This window comes from Pleurodeles waltl, chromosome 4_2 (assembly GCF_031143425.1).
Source record: "Pleurodeles waltl isolate 20211129_DDA chromosome 4_2, aPleWal1.hap1.20221129, whole genome shotgun sequence".
NCBI classification, from domain to species: Eukaryota; Metazoa; Chordata; class Amphibia; order Caudata; family Salamandridae; genus Pleurodeles; species Pleurodeles waltl.
The window spans coordinates 517326856-517348801 of NC_090443.1; the positions used below are offsets into that span (position 1 = coordinate 517326856).

Sequence of the window (21946 nt, forward strand, 5' to 3'; positions counted from 1 at the left end):
ATCTTCCATTACACCTTCATCCAGATTGTCACTTCCAGCACATCCATCATCACCCCAAACATCACTCACTACTTTCATCTGAGAAGCTGGAGCCAACGGCACAGACTTAAAATGGTCAGTAGGTTGTGCATGCTGTTCTGCCTGTGTTTGAGAATATTGGTGCAGATTAGGAAGTTGTGGGATGGTCACAAACTTAGGTTGGGGTGAGACAGGGGTAACAAGGGGTTAGTTATGTTTGATAGATGTTCTTAAGTATGCACTGCAAAGTTAACAGTTTGTGAGGCACTGGAACCAGTAGCATCATAGAAGTCACTACTTGATCCCCATGACCAAAATTAGTTAATATAGATGGTTCTCTACAACTTCGTTTGCATTTGCGAAAGTTTGACCTTTCTTCTTTTTTCACCGCTGTAGTCCACATACTAAATACAGAGTCAGCAGTGTTACTAGCTCCCTGATCATCAGTGGCAGAAGGCCAGTGCCTTTAAGAGAGCATAACTGAAAGGTGCTTGTAGTTAGGTTAATATGGGAAATACTGGGTAAAGTTTGTCAATACTGAAGATGTGGTGGATGTGTGATCAGGCTTTTATTGCACACAAGCACATGGTGTTGAGAGTGAAAACAGATGCAGTCACAGTATAATATGCAGAAACTGCTGCTAGTGTGCATCAGTAGGTTCCACTGCAGGATATGGAGTCCACCCAGAAGCCTAATGAAACCTAACCTAATTTAGGTGCGGTCGAACAATCAAAGAAAAACAATCTGCCTTGCAGCAACAGAGGATCAATTATACAAGGCCTGAAAAGTCAACTGGAAATTTTATGGAGTCCACTCTGGTGCATTCGAGATTGCAAGGGATAGTCAGAGAAGGATATGAAAGAGGACAACAGCAAGGTGTTTGACCCAAAGCCCTACTTGGCCCAACAAGAAAATCAACACCAGATGCCTCCATTAACATCCTGGCCCCTTACCTAGACACCCTGGATGTAGAGGTCACACGAAGGCCAGTGAAATCTCATAAGTCATATTGGACCAGAAAAAAACAAGACATTTTAAAAAGGGAAAAAAATAATAGGATTCAAGCCTTTACAGTATGCTAGGGAGCTGTTCACTCCTTTTGTGCATCACAGGCGTTCCTCAGAGACACATAATGCAGCGTTAGTTCTACTGAAAAAACCTCTGAAAAAACTAGGCCATGTAAATCTAAAACTCTATAGCTAACTGCACCAACCAGCTGTCAGAGAAAGTCAAGGGAAGTTAACTAATTATTTCTGACACTGCCAAACGAACGAGTTACTTACCTTCGGTAACGACTTTTCTGGTGGATACATTAGCTACCTGTGGATTCCTCACCTCATGAATACCCCCATGGCACCAGCATTCGACGGAAATCTTCTTACTAGTCTCTGCACGTCGACGAGGACGTCACTCTAGCCCACGCGACGCCGTCTGACGTCATACAGGCAATAAGAGGTCCTCGACGACGTGCGGACGTCAGTACCAATCATTTTTTACGTGCATGAGAACAACCAGGCAATGCAATGAAAGAGCAAGGCAACATCCCATTATATTGCAAAAACACACAACTTTGTATGAATAACTGTAAATCTTTTTATATAAATATATATATAAAACTTTCTCTTTTAAAAATATATACACACACCAAGTATATACACAAAGATATATACATATATAAATATATATTATATACACATCTATTGCACCCTCAAAGACCAAGAGGAGCGCACTCAAGGATTACTTGTCAAGACCAGAAAGGCAACGGGGAGGCGGGTGGGACCGTGAGGAATCCACAGGTAGCTAATGTATCCACCAGAAAAGTCGTTACCGAAGGTAAGTAACTCGTTCTTCTGATGGATACAACTACCTGTGGATTCCTCACCTCATGAATAGAGTCCCAAAGCAGTACCACGCCCGGCGGTGGGTGCCTAAATGGTCAAACCAAGAAATCCTGCAGCACTGACCGTGCAAAATGGCCGTCCCTTCTAACCTCAGAATCCAAACAGTAATGTTTTGCAAAAGTGTGAAGGGACGACCAAGTTGCGGCCTTGCAGATGTCGACCACAGGAACACCCCTGGCCAAGGCCGAAGTGGCCGACTTAGCTCTGGTGGAATGAGCTCTAATGCCCTCAGGAGGATCCTTCTTTGCCAAAGAGTAACATATTTTAATGCAAAGAACAACCCACCTGGATAGTGTTCTCTTGTGGACTGCCTTTCCTCTCCTCTTGCCCACGTATCCAATAAACAGCTGATCCTCCAGCCTGAAATCCTTTGTTCTATCAATAAAGAAGCTCAACGCTCTCTTTGGGTCCAGACGGTGCAGTCTTTCTTCCTCTTTGGAAGGATGAGGCGGAGGATAGAACGTGGACAAAGTAATTGCCTGAGCCAAATGGAAGGGTGAAACAACCTTCGGGAGGAAAGCAGCCTTGGTCCTCAACACCACCTTATCCCCATAAAAAGTTGTATAAGGGGGCTTTACTGATAAGGCCTGCAACTCACTCACTCTCCTTGCTGATGTTATAGCTATCAGGAAGACTGTTTTTAAAACCAAATACCTCAAGGGGCAAGAATGCATAGGTTCAAAAGGGGACCCCATAAGGAAAGTCAGGACCAAGGACAAATCCCATTGCGGCATAACGAATGGCTTTGGAGGATATTGATTTAGAAGACCTTTCAAGAATCTGATAACAATAGGGGATTTAAATAAAGATGGTTGGTCTGGAAGACATATGAAGGCTGACAAGGCCGATAAATAACCCTTAATGGTAGCCACTGCACAACCTTTCTGCGCCAGAGATAGAGCAAAAGACAAAACGTCCGATAGATGAGCATGCAAAGGATCAATCTGCCTCTCTCCACACCACGCAACAAATTTAGACCACCTATTAGCGTAGATAGATTTAGTGGAGTGTCGCCTGGCCGCTAATATAACATCCACTACCTCAGGCGGGAGAGAGAAGGAACTCAGGTTGCCCCGTTCAATCTCCAGGCATGTAGGTGCAGACTCTGGAGGTTAGGGTGTAGAACCTGCCCCTGCGAGAGGAGGTCTGCCCTGAAAGGGAGACGGAGCGGCGGGCACATTGAGAGTTGGAGAAGGTCGGAGTACCACACCCTCCTTGGCCAATCCGGAGCTATTAAGATTACTAGAGCCCGGTCTTGGCGAATCTTCCTCAATACTCGAGGAATCAAGGGTATGGGAGGAAACGCGTAAAGCAACTGGCCGCACCAGGTTATTTGAAACGCGTCCCCCAACGCTCCCTGCATCGGATACTGAAGGCTGCAGAACAACGGACAATGCGCGTTCTCTCGAGTGGCGAACAGATCTACCCGAGGAAACCCCCACCACTGGAAGATTAAACGGACTTGATCTGGATGGAGACGCCACTCGGGGTCTGCCGAGAAGTGGCGACTGAGACTGTCCGCACGCACGTTCAAAACTCCGGCCAGATGGTTTGCTATCAAGCAAATCCGATGGTCCTTTGCCCAGGACCATAGTCGAAGAGCTTCTCTGCAGAGAAGGTACGACCCCACTCCTCCCTGCTTGTTTATGTACCACATCGTGGTAGTATTGTCCGTTAGGACCTGTACCGACTGACCACGAAGGGAAGGGAGGAAGGCCTTGAGAGCCAGACGTACAGCCCGTAACTCTAACAGATTGATGTGAAACATCTGTTCCTCTGGAGACCAAAGACCTTTGATCTCCAGATCCCCCAGATGAGCTCCCCACCCTAGAGTGGAAGCATCCGTTATGACTGTGGTCACTGGTGGCGACTGCTGGAACGGCTTTCCTTGTGAAAGATTGTTGCTTGCAATCCACCACTTCAAATCCACAGCAGCATCTCTGGAGATCTTGACAGTACCCTCTAGATCCCCTCTGTGTTGAGACCACTGCCTTCGGAGGCACCACTGAAGAGCCCTCATGTGCCAGCGAGCATGCGTGACCAACAGAATGCAGGAGGCAAAAAGACCGAGCAGACGAAGGACCTTGAGGACTGGAACTACCGCTCCATTTCGAAACATTGGAACCAAATCCTGAATATCTTGAATCCGCTGAGGCGGAGGAAAGACCCGACCCAATGTTGTATCCAGTACTGCCCCTATGAACAGGAGGCGCTGAGAGGGCTCTAGGTGAGATTTGGGCTCGTTCACCGAAAAACCCAGGTCGAACAACTGGGTTGTTGACTGCAGATGATGCGACACAAGCTCCGGGGACTTGGCTTTGATCAACCAGTCGTCCAAGTAAGGGAATACTGCTATCCCCTTCCTTCTGAGTTCTGCCGCAACCACCGACATCACCTTCGTGAAGACTCGAGGTGCTGAAGTAAGACCAAACGGAAGGACCGCAAACTGATAGTGTTGCGATCCCACCACAAACCGGAGATACTTCCTGTGTGACTTGAGTATCGGGATATGAAAGTAAGCATCCTGCAAGTCGACAGACACCATCCAGTCTTCCATGTTCAACGCCAAAAGCACCTGTGCTAGGGTCAGCATCTTGAACTTTTCCTGCTTGAGGAACCAATTCAAGATCCTCAGGTCCAGAATTGGTCTCAAACGACCATCCTTCTTGGGAATCAGGAAATACCTTGAGTAAACTCCTCGACCCCTTTCCTGCTCCGGGACCAACTCCACCGCGCCCTTTGAAAGGAGGACTTGCACCTCCTGTTCTAGCAACAGGAGGTGTTCTTCTGAACAATACGAAGGGCGGGGCGGGATGAGGGGCGGGAACTCCCGAAAGGGAAGGGTGTAGCCTTTTCCCACAACACTGAGAACCCAAGTGTCCGATGTAACAGTCTTCCATTTGGTGAGAAAATGCTGTAATCTTCCCCCTACAGGAGAGGAGTGAGTGGGAAATGGTGGAAGCCTAAGGCTGCTTCCCCTGCTGCACCCCGCCAGAGGATGAGGAAGAGGCAGAGTGCTGCTGAGAGGCTCCTCTGGTGCGGACCCTACCTCTCCCCCTGAAAGATCTATAGGGATGGGAAGAAGCAGGTTGCTGATATCTCCCCCGAAAGGAAGAGGAGGAAGAGCCACGCCCAAATCCACGAAACCTCCTGAAGAATCTGGAAGAGGCCGTGGAAGAAGGAGCTTGGAGCCCTAACGACTTAGCCGTGGCCCTGCTTTCTTTAAAACGTTCCAAGGCCGAATCAGCCTTAGCCCCAAACAGTTTGTCCCCATCAAACGGGAGATCCAACAATGTGGACTGTACATCTGCCGAAAAGCCCGAGTTACGGAGCCAGGCCTGTCTCCTTGCCACCACAGTTGTGCCCATTGCCCTGGCTACCGAGTCGGTGGTATCCAGTCCCGTCTGGATAATTTGGGTCGCAGCAGCCTGGGCATTTGAGACAAGATCCAAAAGACCCTGGGGAAGCTCTGTAAACGAAGAGGAAATGTCTTCCATCAGAGCATGAATATACCTCCCCAGGATACAGGTTGCATTGGTGGCTTTTAACGCCAGACTGCGGGATGAAAAAATCTTCTTCGACTGCGCCTCTAGCTTCTTTGAATCTCTGTCCCCAGGCACCGTCGGAAAAGAACCAGGCGCTGACTTGGACGAACAGGAGGCCTGCACCACCAAGCTCTCCGGCGTAGGGTGCCTAGATAGGAAACCAGGGTCAGTTGGAGCCGTCCGATACCTCCTGGCCACGGCTCTGTGAGCTGCTGGGGAAGATGCCGGCCTCTTCCACACCTCTAACACCGGATCCAGCAGAGCGTCATTAAATGGTAACAGAGGCTCCGCCGCAGCTGAGGCCGGATGTAACACCTCTGTCAAAAGGTTTTGTTTTGCCTCCACCATCGGCAAAGGCAGGTCCAAAAAACTAGCTGCCTTCCGTACCACTGCATGAAAGGAAGCAGCCTCCTCAGTATATTCCCCCGGGGACGAAAGGTCCCACTCAGGGGAAGTGTCCAGCCCACTGGCCGACTCCAGTCCACGCAGCCCATCACCCGAGTCCTCTAGCTCTCCTTCCTCTAGGGCTCGTTGGTACTCCTGCTCTTCCAATACACGGAGAGCACGTCTCCTTGAATGAAGTAGTTGCTCAATACGCGGAGTCGACAATGCCTCCGCCGAAGATCGGCGCCGATCTTCAGAAGCCACCGACGCCGCATCCGGCGCCACAGGTAACTTCGGCGCCGACGGAAGAGCAACTGCCGCAGATGGACCCACCGGAGTCACAGGCCGAAATCCCGACGTCGACGGATGGAAATCCCCGGGGCCAATCCTTCTGAAGCCACCGGAGCGGCCACCGGCGCCGACAGTGGCGCCGAGCCCACGTTCCCAAACGGGAGAAAGGGCATAAAGGGTGCCGGCCGAAGAGGCGCAGGATCACCCAAAGAAAAGGCCAAAGGCCCAGCCGGAGCACCCCCTGGAGCCATCTGTTGGAAGATGGCATACATCGCATTCAAGAATGCGAAACTATCGGCTCCAGGGGTGGGAAAAGCCGGATACTGGGGTGCCTGTCTCGGAGGCGACCCCGACGCCGGCCTCGGCGTCTGCGCCGGAGAAAACACTTGAGGCTCCAATACCTCAATCACCGACGCCTGCCCAGGTGAAGTTGGAGACGCCGGAGATGGCAACGGCGTCGAAGGATGCGGCGTAACCGTGGGACTGACCTCCCATGTCTTTCGGCGCCGATCCGGAGACCTGGAGCGAGTCTCCTTTGAATGACGCCGAGATTCTCTACGGCGCCGGGAGTCTCGATGACGCCGATGTCTTGGGGAAGAAGACTTCTTGTGATGTTTCCCCTTTGACTTGGCCATAAACAGCTTCGCCTCACGTTCCTTGAGGGCCTTTGGATTCATGTGCTGACATGAATCACAAGTCGAGACGTCGTGGTCGGAGCTCAAACACCAAAGGCAATCGGAATGAGGATCCGTCACTGACATCTTGCCTCCACACTCACGACAAGGCTTAAATCCAGACTTCCTCTGCGACATTATTTCCACAGCGAAAGACTACGCAGCAAGATATACACTGTAACCGCAAGAGTAACAGTTGCTCCCTCGAAGATAACCGTTTCGAATGCACGGAAAAAAGGGAACTGACGTCCGCACGTCGTCGAGGACCTCTTATTGCCTGTATGACGTCAGACGGCGTCGCGTGGGCTAGAGTGACGTCCTCGTCGACGTGCAGAGACTAGTAAGAAGATTTCCGTCGAATGCTGGCGCCATGGGGGTATTCATGAGGTGAGGAATCCACAGGTAGTTGTATCCATCAGAATGCAAGACTTCCCCCCTCCCCCCTCCCCTCCCCCCTCCCCTCCCCTCCCTATTGTGGCCTTTTAACCACTCCCGTCACTTTCACTAATGTGTGGACTCGGCTTTCAAAAACCCCTTGATGTCATTGGTAATTGCTTTGTTTGTCCCACCTTGAAGTGGTTTTGTTACCGTCTTGCAGACTGACTCTGTTACATGGATAATTGCACAATTGCTGGTATACTTCAGCGTTGGTGAATTCTTTTTTTTCTTTTGTCTCTCTCCTTAGTGCTCCATGGCAGCCATGGTGCTCATAGCGCCAACAGCACAAACGCCATCGGCTGTACTTGAGCACTGGTCACATTGTTCACACTTACCTAATCATTTCTTTTGGCTCTCCCCTTTACGCTCCATAGCTTTCCCAAAAACTAACTTCTAATTGATAAATGTTTTCCTAACACAAACAGAAATCCGCAACGATACTACAATATTCACTGCACTCAGGAAAATTCTTCTCATAATGCTTCGTAAACATTTTTTCAAAACATTTTTACCCATAACTCTGTCTGTGGTGGTCCCAGGACAATGGAACACCACCAAAATGTTCAGCATGACACACACTGTTTAGATAATCTCTGGTCCTGCACATTAGGTTAGTGGGGACCCCCAAAATAACCCCTCCCTCCATTCAGTAGCATTGCATTATGCCCTATAGGGACTAAATAGATATGGTTACACTGCAATACATTTAATCGTTTTCTTTTCGTGTGTTTATTCCCTCCAGGGGCTACCTATATAGTAACATGACCATGATTCTTACAAATGTTATTTTCATTGTGGTATTCCCTAGAGGGTGTTCTGAGCATTACAGTCTAATGCCAAAAGCTTATTTCTGATAAAGGTTTTTATTGAGATTATAAGATAATTGTATGTGTTTTATTAACCTTTCCTTATTGCAATTATGATCATGAAGAAGGCCATACTTAAATGGTCCTTAATTAACATCCTTAATACACTTTGACTGTTTGGGTGACCCTTTTTAGTTTATTTCTCTCGTTCCTCCTCTGTGGCTCTCTTGAGTTGTGTTAGCCAGCCAGCAACTCTGATGGTGGGGCTGTGAAAGTTGTATTCTACTGGAAGGCAGATTTAAATTAGGATGCTAAATGGCAATAATTTTCATTTTTGGCTGCAGATAGAGGAAGAAGGTAAGTCAAAGTGCTTTGGTTCTATGCAGGGCCACACAATTGTGTGGCTGGAAAAGACCAAATTATGAGGCAGGGTTGACCACTTTATTGAGCAAGAAAAGTCCAGTTATGAATTTACAAAGCCAATAGCTTTAACTCAAACAAGTGTGAGATCTATTGCATTGCAAATGCTAGTTTATTCATATTGCCCACTCTCATTGGATGAATGTGGATAACAAAATCCAGGGCAAGATACTGGCCATTAGGATACTTCCACTGCTCCCTGGGATATTAGGCGAGCAGTTGGCCTATCTACAGTTAATAATTTGTGTACAATCTTATATAACCCATCAGATTAACCTAGGGGTGCTGGCCACTGTACTGTTTCTAGATGCCACCAAGGCTTTTAATTTAACTGAATCACCTGCTCCTCTGATACTTGTCAAGAGAGTAGGCGCGGGAAAGGCTATGCTGAAATGGATCACATTGCTATATGCCCAACCCACAGCTCCATTTAAAGTCAATGGACAACTGTCCTCCCCAGTTTCAATTAGAGGTACGCGTCAGAGATGCCACCTGTAGCCAAAACTCTTTGCTCTGGCAGTAGAACCAATATCAAGTATATGAGGGAATATCACTAAAACAGAAGAATAAGGTCTGGTGCTCTGAAAACATGGTAATCACTGTACGCAGATTATATTTTACTAGTCGGAAACTCTGAACATAGCCTGTTATTGTAGAAATTGTTACCTACTGAAGATAGACAAATTTATTAGGAGTCCAGACTAAGTCTGTGTTAATGCCATTTACCAAAATAAGAAACCCAAAAACACTAAAATACTTAAATCAAATGGCAATTAGAGCCAATTCGATACATAGGTATTCATTTTCATTGGGAAACAGATGATGATGATGATGAGTGGAAATTATGGGGAATGAATGACCAAACCTAATGAGTTGGTTGAGAGATGAAGTAAACTTAAACTAACACTAGCCAGAAGAATACTCCTAATAAAGATTGCACTACCTAAATTTTTATACCAGATTAGAAATACCCCTTTTCTTATCAGACCCGTTTTCGATATGATCATTTCACTGATGATCAGGCTGGCTTCATCAAGATAACAAGCCAGACTATCCTAGTGCAAGCTGCAGCTTCCCTAAGCTGAGGCAAATATGCTGCTCCAGATTTTGAATGATATACTGTTGCGCAGACACTATTTTCACATTTTTGGCTCCACAATGACCATAAGGCCTCATACTGTAATGTGAAAATCGGTCTGGCAGCTTCAGTCCAGATACCGATTGCCCTGTTTCAGAAGCAGTACAGACCTTCTACAGAAATACAAGCGGTACAATATGCTGCATGGGATATGCTAAGGATAGTACAGTGATGAAAATGCTGGATTCACCATTAATCCTGCCAGCTGGAATACCCTAGAGTGATGACTACTGAAAGTTACCACTACGCACACGGACTAAACAACTGAGCAAAACTGGGGAATCATTTAACAAGTAAGTTTAAAACCCTTCCAGAGTTCTGAAATGGTACTAGATCCACAACCATGGAAATTTTAAAATTAGCAACATCTGTGTCGCTCCTGGGGACACATTTACAATTCTATGCCAGCAGAGATACGAGTCAAAAACAAATAGTAATATGATGGTGCACAACAAAATATTAGCAGTGGATTACTGCTACAAGCAAATAAAAGGCATCTCAGTGGATGGTACGTTTCGCTTAAATCATCTCAAATAGACATCAAAGATAGATGGGGTAAGCGCTGACTCAAACTTTTGACTATCTGGAGCTGCAGTTGCAGACTTTGACCACCTGGTATGGAACTGCCCCCAAATCCAGGCAATATGGCAGCATATATTGACTGCATTGCGAGAAACAATAGACTTGGAAATTGAGGTTGCACACTCAATAGCGTTGCTGACCATACAAAGATCCGACCTAAAGGCGGTCGCAAATATGCAGCTATTGCACTCTTGCTGGGTAAAGGCAAAGATACAATGTGGGAGCATGGGAGGCTCCTTCAATTTAACAACTGGCTCTCAGAACTTTTGATTTGCTAGGACCACTCTGAAACCTACATTGCCGTTCTCCCCAGTTCTGCCCATCCAAGAGATAACTAGGGCCCTTCAAGATAATATTTTGCCAAGCAACTAGAAGATAATCAAATTATTTTGTAATGAGATTAAGTCTATGCATTAAATTGTAAGTAAAACCTAACAATGTATTAAAAATTAGTAATTATGAACTAGTACTATTTTATGCTGTCTACAAAACGATTGAATATGTGCAGTGCACGACTATTTGATTCATTGATAACTGATTTATCATCATGTTAAAAAAAAAAAATTAAAAATAGGAGTTTAAAGCAGATTAAAATTCTAATTTTGACTTTTTTTGCAACCTCCCAAATTGATGATGCACTGTATTATCGCTGTCTCTAACAGAACCCAGCTGAACATTAAATAAACAGGCTTAAATGAATTGTCAGGACCCCCTAAATTACAGTACAACTACTCCAGTGCAAAAAAACTAAGGAAGGAAAATTAGACAAGGGATAGTTCTGCAAACATTTTGAAAACACATCGGCTCCTTCCCGGACCATGGTTCCACAAGACAAACCAGTTGTGGATATTTTCACTAGCATCTGTAATTTACCTAAAAATACACACATGATCAAACCGCATGTGCTAGTTTCTGCTTTGTAGGCTCTGGGGGCCAATCAACCCAACAAAAAGAAAGCAAAGAGGCAGTCTGGCTGGATGTCCCAAGATACTGGATTCTCCTCCAAGCAGCTAGGGAAAATACGTTTTCCTCTACCGAATGTAATACAGTCTTCATCAGCTACAAAACAACCCATGACCGACCAGCCTTAACAGGAATTCGATGCCATGGTGCACACAAAGGTCTTCTCGGAAGTAGTCTCAGGTGGACCACCTATTCCAAGGGAATCGTGCACAAAGTTACAAATGAAGGATATTAAACCAGATTCTTCAGCAAAACTATCTCAGCTAGTAGATAAAGCAGGTCCAGCCTACAAAAGCTGGGTCAGCCACAAGGAAGTTCTTATCTCTACGAGATAAGAATGCCCAAATTCAGCCTCCAAGCAAAGCACCAATATAAAACTATTTTGAACCCAGAAGCAATTGCAGGAAAGCACAAAAAAAAAAAAAAAACAATACCTCTTAAATATCCCACGCGCCAATTTATTACCAACATCATGACAGTTAACTCATTACCCACATTTTTAAAAAAACACTTTCTTGATAAAGAAAAATGTTTAAAAAGACTTTCATCATTCAAGTACACAATAAAATACCAAGAAACCATGAGCAAATGGTAAAATAACTTATCCGTACCATCTTTTTTCTTCTGTAGTGTCACTGTGGTGAAATGTGTATTTTGACCACTGACTTCGTGTTGCACCACTTAGCGCCTGGCTTAGCTGTCCAGTGTTCACCAGTTACAGACTACATTGTGTCTTCAGTTTAGCTGCATATTGACTTCATTGTAGCATTAGACACTGCCATGTTAAAGTTGCTCGTAATTTTCCACATTGGGAACTGTGCATTCTGTCTTGTTTTCGTGCTCTTTCTCACCAAAGAGATAGGACATATCACCGAAGACCTAGTACATATTATGGAGGAGTTAGTCAGTATGATAAGGATGTACTAAATTGATGTTTATTGTACAGCAGGGAACGGCTTAGGCGAGGGAGAGACACCTTTGGAAACTGGCCAGTTCCAACCGGTTTCTTTCAACCCTGACCTAAACTAGCCAGCATGTTTTAATTGCGAAATGAGGGTGTTTTCCCAGAAAGCTCCTTTTGTTTTTTAAGATGTAAAAAGACCTAGTGAACAGTGAGTGTGAGTGGTCTCAATCAGGATTCAAGACGTCGAATGCTTGATATTTTTCCCGTGAGGGTGGAGATCTCTTTTGCAGTCGAACAGGGTCATCGTCTTGCTGGCATGAGAAAGATTAAGAACTTGGCAGGCCCTACGGTGATGCATTTTTACTTCATTATTTGCTTTGTATTATAATATAAATACATATATTTGCTGTGAACATTGCAGTGGAGACACATTTTGGTATGTTTTCCTTTCATTGCTGTGACTATTTTTAAATGTGTGCTTTCAACATGCTGATCTCCTTTTAGGAACCTCGTGGTGAAATAATAAATGTCTTCTTTGAACTTAGTGCATTCCAGAGATTGTTAGCTCGTCACTAGTGAAAGCAAAACACACACACACAAAAAAAAAAGTGTGTGTATATATATATATATATATAAAACCTTATTTTAAAATCATCCCAAGACAACACGACTAACTGGATGACTATACGTGACAAAGCAAACTTCAGATCAAATGGGATTGGAATAGAATACTGGATGGAGAAAGATTAGGAGAGATGAAAAAGGTCACATATGCAAATAGCAATGTCAGCAAGGAATTTAAGAAAGAGTGGCACCCTGAAAGAGTACGATGTAAGTTACTTAATGCCGTATTAAGTGATGGTGCATTCACAAGTTACTAATGGAGGTCAGCTGAAAGGGTCTTCCATGCCCAAATCCAAACATATGAAAAGAAGTGGATCTGGATGTGGGAACCTGCCTGTGGAAAGCAAGACTAGTAGGACATGGTGGGCCAACAACTGCTTTGGTGAATTTATTCTGGTGTACATACAAAGCCTACAAGCCATAGGTAAATCATAAGACATCATACAGTCTCTAAGACTTTTACCCCACACACACAAAATCTTCCCACATATCACAGATCGTGTCCCTCAATACACGAGAAATGGATAAAAACATGCTACAATAAATGTAAAACTCCACAGAATAAGTGCTGGTACATAAAATAGAAACAGCAACATTACCCGTTACTAAGCAAGACAATGGATAGTCACCTTCAACTGTACTTAGAGGAAGGGGGTTTGCAGTTTCCAGAGTGAGATAGGAACTACATGCAATCACGCCCAGGTTATTGCTATTTGGTCAATTGACATAACGCCAATAAAAAGTATTTCAACCTAAATCAGGCCAATGATTACTACACCGATTATATGCACACTTGCTCAATCAAACAGGGGTCAAATATGAAATTAGGACAGATGATACCCAATTGGTCTTCGGGTTTTCCAGGAGTTCAAATACCTGGCCTTAGGCCAGCAATTTTACTTGGGTTTGCTGGTGGATAACAGTCATTTTACTAAACCAAATCCATCCAAAACCAAGCTACTTTACCGCCTCACTGGAGCCCTAGCAACTGAGAAGCTTGCCTGGCCAGGCATCAAGAACCTATGTAGAACTTCAGGGGTGTGGAATTTAATAAAATATTTACTTGTCCATGGGACAGGTTGCTTCATAACTCTACTTGTCCTGTAAAAATAAATGTACCTGTCCCTTTGGTGCCATGTATTGTGGCGACAAATTACGGTAGCATTCTCATATTACTCTGATAATAGCCTCTCTGATTATGCCAGGGCTCGTACTTTAGTAGGGCTTGAATGCTAGTAATTTCTTTATTTTGCCACCTTTCTGCAGATCTACATACTGGGGCGGGAGGTAGTGGTAATCAATAGTTCCAGGGATGAAATGCCCTTACGTATTTGTGCAAACCTACTAACTTTGTATGTTTATGGGGTTTTCACCAGCTCTTCTTTAAACTCTTCCCATACAGAGAAAGGGTGGGCAGAGGTAAAGGGAACCCTTCTTCTAGGACTGGGGAAAACAATGGTTGGGAAGAAGGTGAACTTGTAAACACTCAACAAATTTTCACATGAGTAAATCTACATCTGCATATTTGTTTGTGCTAAAGTACAGTTTACAAATATTTTTAGGACTACAGTTTTCTGGTCTATTTCTGCAATACCTTGTGAATGTATGAAATACACAAAGCTGCACTAGTTAAAAACATATTATGGGTGCACTTTTATGACTAAGAATTGGGCCCCTATTTAGGTCTGGTGCTAACCGCAACCTTCTGTTTTATTAAAATTATCACTCTCTCTACCCATCTCTCGCTCTATCCATCTATTGGCTGGCTTCACTGTGACTGATCCTACTTGCAGAACCCGCTCCTACTAAGCGCTGGGATACACTCATGTGACAAGTTACATGATCTATAAATTCATGGTACATTACAATGATTGGAATCTTCTCTTTCAGAAGGAGCATACCGGCACACAAGTAGTTTTGTTCAGTGCCAGGAACTACAATGGCAATGTGTGCTTATTGCGACCAATAAATATTTTTGCTTTTTGCTAATATTTGTTACAATGGTGAGGGCCCAGCAGTTCCCACAACAATAAAGTTTTACAAAAGCCATGTCAAAACAAACACTTTGATAAAACCAAAAGACTGACCACCAATGTTGGACCTATTGGCTTTTCCAATGCTTGTTTATATTCATGTTTCCCATAATCTTGGTGAAACTGGTTACAACGACATACCATTATGAATATTTTTTGCATGCATAACAACATTTTACAATATGATGCTTCAAAGAAATGGTACCTACATTTCACAGTAGTTTAGCAAAACGTTTTACCCCTAGTTGCATTTTTTTGCAAACATTTAATTTTGAAAGCAAAAAAAATCATCAGTCTTGCATTCAAGCTCCTGCAAAAGTTTGCTAGGAGTATAATAGGTAGCCTCAAAAAAAAAAAAAAATATATATATATATATTTTTTTTTTTTTTTTTTTCACTTTGCAAGTGTGTCTACACGTTTTGTTTTTTTACTGGAACCACTGTCAGTAGTGCAATTCAAGCTTACAACATTCACCTAATAAAGGTTTTGCATTAATGAACCTTAAATACAATTTTGAATAGCATTAACATATGAACACATTATTTCAACTGCAGACAATTCCTTTCCCTGCTCTTTAATGTGGTACTGTAAATTGGCAGCCAAAGGGTACGTGCTGCAGTGGGTTGGGCCTACTTGTCCCAAGGACAAAATAAACTTTAAAACTTGTCGTCCTTGACTCAAAACAATATGGCCCGGGCATCGGGCTATAGGAATTCCACACCCTTGAACTTCTTTCCAGGAGGTATAAAATGTGGGTAGGGACTCTAAAAAGCTTCTTCCTGAAAAGCAGATTGCTAAAGCAGCTAGTATCTGCTTCCTCCAACTAAAGACATCTGGCATTGATCGATAAAAGGTTTCATGCACTTACCATTAATGCCCCTATTTAATCTCTTTTGGGCTGTAGCAGTGCCAATTCTTCAACTGCCCCAACTAGAATGTTGAAGACTTCATTGTATTCAAACTACTGCTGCTTGACTTAGCACCCCTGACTAAAAATGTGTGCATATCTCACTGAATTTAATACAATTACAGTGAGAGATAATTCTAAGTAGGGTAATCTTCAAGTCCATGGTTCTAGTACAGAGTGGTATAATCAAGGTATTCCTAATTGTATCTCCTCTAATATAGCCTTATAGCCTGGCTTAGCGGGCTATACCGCCCATTAGAGGCCTGCTCCAACATTAAAGACCCGAGCCGAATACTCTTCTGTTTAATCAAACAGTACAGTATTCTGTATGTGCACAATATAAATATCCATTATAGCACAGGCTCTGAAGAGAGTTTTCCACAGAAGTCTAGTAAGAAAGGTACTAGGTTTCGTTTTACGCCGTTGTGAAGCAACTGCAGCATTTAGCAAAAGTTGTTCATTATGATGGTGTGTATGAGAAACATCTGTCACGTAAATATGTAGTTTTACCTAGACAACCGTCTGAGCACTGTTAGCTCTGGCATCCCCCTGAAGATTCCAAGGCTGAGTGAAATAAATGTGTCACAAAATTTGCCTTAACTGATGTGCACACAGACTAGACATGGTTCTCTCTGGGCTGTGTGGTGAAGACTGCCTAGGACAAAGTCATCGGAGTGCATGACGAAAGACTAAAGTGGGATACCCAGAGAAGCAAAGTAACAGGAAACACTGAAAAGGGGCCCAATGCAGCCTTTGGGGATAAGAAACAAGGGAAATGGGGGATAAAGTGTAACCATCAAGGCGGTTTGGGAAAAGGGGGGAAAATAGTGTATTTCAGAATACATAGTGCATTTTCTTTGAAGGGAAGCGAGGAGATTGTTTGAAATCAGTTTAGTTAGGACACAGGTAGGTTAAAATGTGTGTAATGGGGAAATGGCTGATCAGAAGGGTATAAAAGAAGCTCACCAAGAAGAGAAGGAATTGTGTCTGGAAGTAAAACATGGGCATTACAATATAAATTGAACGTCAAGTATAGTGAGAAAATAACTAAACAAAGGAAGAGTTTTAGGGTTAAAGTGGGAATGATTCGCAGGTTAACGTTTTGAGTAGAGAAGGATTGGTCTCTGAAGAGGGAGAGCTAAAGCGAGGGAGAATGTGGCTCGAGTTTAACAGAGTGGAGGCAGAGGTTACTGAAGTCAAGTGTGTATTAAATTTGGGGTTGAGAAAATCTGACATGATAGTAAATGGGGTCTGGGTTTCGTGGAACAAGCAAAGCCAACCTTTGGTGGGAGAATGCAGGGCTCAGATTCAGAAAGGTAAGCAGGGTTGCTATTATTGTAGTGGTTAAGTTGACAGGCGAGACTCAAAAATAAGTGAGCAAAAAGGGCCTGTGTTTTGTTTTGTTAATTTATTTTTAGGAGCCAACTTATGCAGTGTAAGGCGAGAATCAAGTTGAGGAAGAGAGGCGTTGATAAGCAGATCTCTGGGTAACTGGAGCAGCGACAGAGGGGAGCTTGCATTCCAAGGTTCTGTAGTATGACTTATGAGCAGCTGTTGTGTGTATATTACACATCTTTTCTTCATCCTAGTAGGTCTGGGAAGGCTATTCTAGTCTATTGCAGGCAACTAAAATAAATTCTCTTACCCAACTTGGCCACAATAAAGGAGAATTCTGTGTGCATCATTTCAAGCTCAAATCAAAGGCCCTGTGGAGGAGCAGAAATTGAGAAGGATAAAGTGGAAGGATCTTTCTCGAAACAGTACTGTCACAAGCGCAATTCTGATGTAGGTGTTGGCTCTAGATTACTCCTTTTTATTGGGTCGCTGAGATAAGAGACTTGGTGCTTTGCAGGCTTAGATCTTTTCTCACCAAACACTTCCAATCAGTGATGCTACCTTATGTGTCTGCAACTCCCATCATTCATATCGAGCCTCTGGCTAGACTCATCCACTCCTAATACCAGTATCTACTTGTATGCCGATACCAACCAATTTATTATTAGACCTTACTAGAAAAATGGGAATTTTTTTTAAGTCTGAGGGTGGCTGGACAGTCAATTAATCCAACTGAATTCAAACAAGACTGGGGTGATATTAGTGTGCACATGGATGAATCTCTAAGTGGATGCCCAAAGACCAAAAGAGACAGGATCGCCCCAACGCAAAACCCTGAAGTCAGGATTTGAATATAAACTGTTTTTTGTACCTTCAAATTTTGGCTGCTTTCCTCTGCTGTACCTTTCAAACATAACTATGGAATGTTCTCCTATTTCTCAATGACAGGCAAGTGCCTTGCTGCACAAACCATAACAAGTTAGATCACATGAGCTCTCTACTGGGTTTACCAAAATACCTTCTTCAGCAACTCTGCATGTTTGGGAACCAAGCAACCCACTCAGTTACTGACACAAACAGGGTACACCATGATTTCCATCCTTCACTGGACCTTTATTATGGCCCATAAAGTCTTCCTTTGTCAAATTTGGTCCGGTTTATTATTTTCACCCTAAAGCTCATTCACATCTATACTCCTGGTGTTTTTATTACGTCCTCTACTGCTTCGAAGAGCTGGCCTTGCTCTGCAGCAATATAACTCCCCACAGCTATTATTCATGTCACATAAACACCATGAATCCTATGCAGGTGACTGAGAACCCAACCTAAACCAATTCACTTCTGTTGCTATGGACCAACGATGACCGCTGAACAAAACTAACACTCTGAGGATCGTGGCAATGGGAGGGTCCAAGAATGATAACCACAGAAAAAAGGGAGAGGTCAGCAATAAATGACCAGAACTAAAAGGGGAAGAAGGTAAGAGGTGGTAAGATGGAAGAGGAAGGGTTGGAAATGCACGAGACGGCCACAGCTTAGGCAGGGGGAGGGGGTTGGAGGAGCAATTGGGATGGCCAGAGTTAAAAGTAGAGGGAGGAGTTGAAAGGGCAAAGAGATAGCCAGATTTACAAGGAGAGGGAGTGGAGGCAAGGAAGATGGCAAGCGTTAAAATGAGAGGGAGGGGTTGCAAAGGCCAGAGAGATTGCCAGCTTTAAAATGGGAAGGAGGGGTGGCAAGGGTGAGAGAGACTGCCAGCTTTAAAATGAGAAGGAGGGTTTGCAAGGGCAAGAGAGATGGCCAGCTTTAAAATGAGAAGGAGGGGTTGCAAGGGCAAGAGTTGGACAGAGCTAAAAGGAGAGGGAGGTGTTGGAAGGGCAAAAACAGATGGCCAGAGCTAAAGGGAGTGGGAGGGGTTGGAAGGGCAAGAGCAATGGCCAGAGCTGAAGAACGAGGGGTGCAAGAACAATGGCCTGAGCTAAAAGGAGGGCAAGAGTGGTGGACAGAGCTTAAAGAAATGGGAGGGGCAAGAGAAATGGAAAAGTGTAAAAAAGCAACAACAAAAAAAAAGAATATAAGATAAGAGGGGAAGGGAAGGGTTGTCAAGGCAAGAGTAATGGCCAGAGCTACAGAGGGAAGGACGTGCAGAACAAAAGCCAATGCATAAGCAGTGTAAAACAATGGTCAAAGCAAAAGACCGGGGGGATGTCAGATTTTCTGGGGGATTAGGTACCGCAGATGACCAGGTGATGGCCAGAGGGAGATTAGCTGGGGTGGATAAAGGGGCGTCAGATGAGAACCAGAGGATTGTGAGGGGAGGTTACATCAACCAGAGCAAAAACGGACAAGCACTGGTAAAGCCAGTAGGTTTCATCTTATAGATGAGGAATGGGCAAAAGACTGCACCGTGGAGCTGACAGGGAGAAAGCACACAAGTGAGAAGGCAATGTGTGCGAAGTAGGGTGGGCACAGGGGAGAGAGAAAGGAACACAGATTGCAGCAGTAGAGGAAGCACACACGGAATACAGCAGAAAAACATGTACTCTTGTAGAGTGCTTGAACAAAGAAAAAAAGTTGTGCATGAAAAAAATTAGTGGTGGGCATACATAGTAATGTGCCAATGCTCCTGGGCAAAGACGACGAGGAACAAATGCCCACGCAGCAAGCTAATGAGGAAGCCTATGAGAGTGACAGCGAAGCTAACCAATGGTAAGCAATGGGTGGGCTTTAAGCATGCTGTTGGGAAACAATGTGTCTCCAACAGACAGTGCCTTAGACAAGACCTAAACAAGCATTTGCAATGGGTCTCGCGTTTGCTCAAGTTAGAGCTAGTAGTGTTGTAAATTCCTAAATGAACCTTTCTTGCAACATAAGTTAAAAATGAAAAGTAAAGCAGCCAACGTAAGCGCGTCGATTCAAAGTGCCACTGCCGCCATGAGCGCGAAGGAGAGACGCAAAAAAAAAAAAAAAAAGAAGTTCGCTCACAGTCAAACGAGCCATTACATGGTTGATGGCCAAGGCAGTAAGAAAACTGCCCCAAGGAGGGACAAACGTAAAGCATTTACCAATGATAAAGGATGTTTGAATGGCAATCCCATGAACGAGTGATAGTGATGGGTGTGCGATGGGCATGGTTAAAAACCCACAGACAGATTACAACATGTCAGAGCGCTTGCACACTCGACCTAAAAAAAAAAAAAGGGTGACCAGAGCAAAAGGTCAGAGTGGTGATGAACAGAGCTAAAAGGTGGAGAAGATTACCCAGAGATCGCGAGAGTGTTAGGGATGTCCAGCGAGTAAGACATAGCTATTGCCAAAGCAGAGATAAGTGTGCAAGAGTGTGGCTCTGAACACACAGTAATGTCTTCGTAAATAAGCTACAATGCTTGCACATCTCTCTAGTGCCAACTACGTAACTTTGGTGCTGCGTTCTGTGTTGGAGTAAGGTATATTTTATTGCATAGTTAAGTTTAGTCCGGAGGACTCATCAGGGCCGTACAGTGCAAGTGGCCCAGATGCCTCGTCGGTGTGTTGAAGTGTTTTTTTTTTTATATATATTTTGTTGAAGATCGTCAGTATCATAGAAAACAGGTTGTACTTTTTGAAGTAAGCAATCACCTCCGTGTCTTTAGTGTCATACTGTGATGGCGCAGTTAAGGGAATCAATTATTTTGTTCCAATAACACCACCAGCGAGAAGATTAGGCTCTAAAGTTACAGTTACGAAAATCTAGATGGCGAAGAGGCGGTCATACGAACATAAATATAACTGATAAAAGTTAAGCAGCATCGTAAAACATGGTATATGCTTTCAAGTCTGTAGCCTCAGCAGCCAGTGTTTGGAGTCTCGTGCAACGTTGCATAGGATGACAAAAACAAATCGCAGGCATACATTTATTTTCAAAATCACTAGATATGGCCAGATGTTGATACCCATGAGACCTTCTACTATTAGACATAAAGAGGCCATTATGCCACCTTTTCTCAAAATAGACGTTACACGCTAAAGTTGAGAAACGATTGTCAAAGGATAGAGGTCCTGAAAGAGTGGGGCTTGTTCTCAGGATCATCGCATGTTATTCTGGCGAAGAGCTGTAGCCGGATGTCATGGAGTTAAATTCACATAAGGAGGAGAGTCAAATTTTCGTCATAAATTACCTTGGAATGTGCCTGCAGCTTCTAACCTGAACCAGTACCGAAGGATAGCACCTGTCAAAGGTGTTCAACACATACTGACATCATTCAGTCACATGCTTACCACCTTCAGATACTGATAAATGATGGGTTAATTAAAAAGATAACCGAACGAGAGACTAGCGGACAGCGAAAAGAAGACTCTTAGCGTTTATGGACCTGTCTGGTTGCTTCACAATTGCAAACCTGCTTCTTTCAAAGATGAACAGGCAGGTGAGACGACGGACAGACAGGTAAAGACAAGACAAACAAGTGTACGCCAGTGAGAGGTCCGTGAGCTGGATAGGTAGCGAGAAGTAGATGACGGGCGAAATGAACGAGATAGGCACTGGTTAAGGAAAAAAGAGGGTTCAAGGGCCTCCTTCCTTGTGCGTCGATTTCTTCCCTCAACATCCTTGTCTTTCATCAGTCTCTCCAACAACGAAACCTCGTACCCCTAAAACACGCCTCACCTTCTAGGATGGTCTTCCTGTACAGCGGCCCCCGCTCCACTGCACAAGTCCCTGGCCCTACAGCACCAACCGCCGCCCGAAAGAGACAACCAGCGAGACACAGAGGGGGAGAAAGATGGCCGCCCGCCAACCGCCGGCGCGTAAACGTCACCACGCTCCCACGGGGTGAAGCAAAAAACAAAGGAGGGACAAACTAATAAGCCCTTCCATGAAGCAGTCACAAACTATACGGCCATTTAAGAGTTACATCTGTTCTTAACTCAGAACCACAGCTCCAACAGGAATCAGGTGAAATTGTATTTAAGAAGAGTACTTCAATATTCTTAAAAAAAAAAAAAAAA

General features: G+C 44.2%; 1 protein-coding gene across 3 annotated transcripts in view; it reads right to left on the reverse strand.

Moving 5' to 3' along the window:
* PRRC2C (proline rich coiled-coil 2C) overlaps window positions 1-21736 on the reverse strand; it is a 1097702-nt gene extending 1075966 nt beyond the window's left edge. For all 3 annotated transcript variants that reach the window (XM_069232016.1, XM_069232017.1, XM_069232015.1), the window contains exon 1: window positions 21606-21736. The gene's annotated coding sequence lies outside the window, so the exon portion shown is untranslated. The remainder of the gene's footprint in view (window positions 1-21605) is intronic.
* Between the last annotated feature and the right edge of the window lie 210 nt (window positions 21737-21946).